The 2,729-nt window shown below is 41.8% G+C and overlaps 1 non-coding gene across 1 annotated transcript; it reads right to left on the bottom strand.

Annotated features, from left to right (window-relative positions):
* Nucleotides 1-1,773: 1,773 nt before the first annotated feature.
* trnal-uaa (transfer RNA leucine (anticodon UAA)) lies at nucleotides 1,774-1,856 on the bottom strand. Its single transcript has one exon. It is a non-coding gene; the product is annotated as a tRNA-Leu (tRNA).
* Nucleotides 1,857-2,729: the final 873 nt, after the last annotated feature.

Raw genomic sequence — 2,729 nt, 5'->3', positions numbered from 1 at the left:
TTTCAGATTCCAGCATCTGCAGTAATTTGCTATTATTTGTGCAGTTGCGACCTGCCTGGTGGTGGATATGATAGGATTTGTCCTTATGTTTCACCACATCCCCGTAGCTATGGGCTGTCCAAGACACACAATTGGTTTTGCAATCAATTCACATGTTTCAATATCTGTTTCCATTCTGTATTTGAATTTGTCTGGTGTTGTTTCTGAGGGGGTCAGTTATATGTATCTATCAGACTCTTATAAAGTGTGTGGGTTGGATGAGTCTAGATCTGCCAAAGGCTTCTTTGTCTGTGGGCATTTTATGTAACTGTGGGAACCATCCATAACATTAAATCCCCTGGGGCTGTTTATGGAACATGTGCTTTAATTTCCCTGTTTGTAGAACATCAGCTTCATGCGGTAGCTATCAGCGGAATTAACTCTGTGTATAAGTCTATGATGCTGCTAAAACTGCGAGTTTCATTTGGGATTTTTCACCCACGTCTCTCTCTATCTAATCTTCCATTTGTATCCATTAGTCTGTGTGAGCCTTTGGTTGTTTCCAAATCTCTCAGTGATACATTTGGTGTGTGTGATTTATTTCATATCACTCAGACTCAGCTCCTGTGAGTGAGAGCAGGAAACAACCTGGATTTTTCAGCTGTTGATGCTGAATATGTGATTCAGAACTATTCTCTTATTTATCTGTCTTTGGGATTTAATGTGAGTATGGGATTAATTAAATAACCTTCAATCTCTGGGACAAGTTATCTATTTGGATTAATTCCAAATCATTTTCCAACACAGAAAGAGGCCACTGATGCAGTATGTTTTCAGCAAACAATGTGAGTGAGTTTCAGCCCAGCATTAAATCTCTGTCAGTGTGAACACAATTGTGAAAGATAATGTATCCTTCAATCTGATACTGGATTGTGATAAAAGTTTCACTCAGGTTATTCACATTGATTTTGTCTGTGACACTCAGTCTGATTCTGAGTAAGAATGTTGACATGAATGTAAAATGGAATTCAGTCTGGAATTGGTACAGTGTCTTCCATCTGGCTCAGTGTGAGTGAGGGGTTAGGATTAGTTTATAATTTATGGGTCTTTTCATAGGCATCAAATTGAAATTGTAACTTTTAGTTACATAATCAGAGTGAGTTTTCAGCTGGAATCTGAGTTTGTATCTCAGGTTAGACTCACTGTCAGAATATCTCAATCTGAGATTGTATTTAACATTTGTATCTAATGTATTTGTGAGAATGCACTATGGGGATTAGTACAGCCACTTCCAAACCCCTGATGTGTGGGTGATATGACTGGGATTTAAGTTGAAACTCAAAGTACCTTATGAAGGTTAATTGTGTAACATTTAACCGAAATACCGTTTCATCAGATATTTAATTTGGAGTTAAAACTGCTCTATTGTGGGATTGACACAGTGATGATCTGATAATAGTTTGGACTGGAATTTATGGGTCCCCCGACTAGCGGTACTGATTTTAATTTGATTTCTTATTGTGACATGTAGTGATAAACTGTGAAAACTCTGGTTTCTTGAACTCTCCATTCACCTGACGAAGAGGGTGTCCCTTGAAAGCTTGTGAGTATATTATCAAATAAATAGGTTGGACTAAAACCTGGTGTTGTCAGACTTTTTACTGTGTTTACGCCAGTCCAACGCCGGCATACCCACATCATTCTTGCGTGCTATACAGGCCAAGCATACCATTCACACAATATATAGGGGAGAAGGAAAGGACAGGGTGCAGAATGCAGTGTTAAAAATCCTTCTACCAGGAGTGGGGTTCGAACCCACGCGGACACATGTCCATTGGATCTTAAGTCCAACGCCTTAACCACTCGGCCACCCTAGTACGAGAACTGGACATGATCGGGACACAGCGGCTGTCATTCCTGTTGGATTGAAAATGTGCCTCTGAAATGATTTGTGTTCTCGGAGACTGTGGAACTGATGAGCTGTCTGTGTCTCTCAGCTCGGACTGTGTGTGAGAAGGAGCTGGTGACACTCTCCCCTGGAACTTGTGTGGAGGAAACATCTGATTTCTTCAAATATTTCTGTGTGGAAACAAAGTCCATTGAATAACTCCAATCCAGATTGGGGCAGTTTCATCTCTATTAATAATCATTGGGAGCGGTTTGTGAGGCTGCAGCCAGACTCCAGCTCTGATTGGTCACTCTTGTTTCTATCCAATTCTTAACCAATCACAAAGCGAGGTAGTAGAAATGGGAGGTTTTGATTGGTTTACATTTTCAAATGGGAAAAACCCGCCAATTTCAGTGCAGGAAAAATACAAAATAACCGAACGCCTTAATGTTCAGGAAACTATTTCAATCTCACACTTTCTCATCTGTTTATTGTATTTTCCCCTCACTGAATCCTGCCGCTATTTTAGGAACAGTTTGAATGTCTCAATCTCTTATCTGGAACCGGCGGGAATCAGACCCCGCTCAGCAATTTAAAACCGAGCAAATCTCAGCTCAGTGGAAAAGCAGAAACAGAGAGATTCCCAACCAACCCCCTTCACACAGGCTTCACAGGGACAGAGAGAAACGGCTGATTTCTGATCCTCTCCCCTGAAAGCGGCCGGGAATGTTCCAATGGGAAGTGTGGAGAGAATCCCCGGCCCTATCCCGCCGGTGGGACAGGCAGCTTTGTGTCCGGAGAATAGGGAGGGCCCGGGGGGGAAGCGGATCTTAAAGCGCTGCAATGGACTCAGGTCCTGTGT

The sequence above is a fragment of the Carcharhinus amblyrhynchos genome, unplaced genomic scaffold (genome assembly GCF_965287045.1).
Source record: "Carcharhinus amblyrhynchos unplaced genomic scaffold, sCarAmb.v2.hapA scaffold_42, whole genome shotgun sequence".
Lineage (NCBI taxonomy): Eukaryota > Metazoa > Chordata > Chondrichthyes > Carcharhiniformes > Carcharhinidae > Carcharhinus > Carcharhinus amblyrhynchos.
The sequence above is the reverse complement of the archived record's forward strand: the minus strand, read 5'-3'. Positions and strand labels throughout refer to the sequence as shown.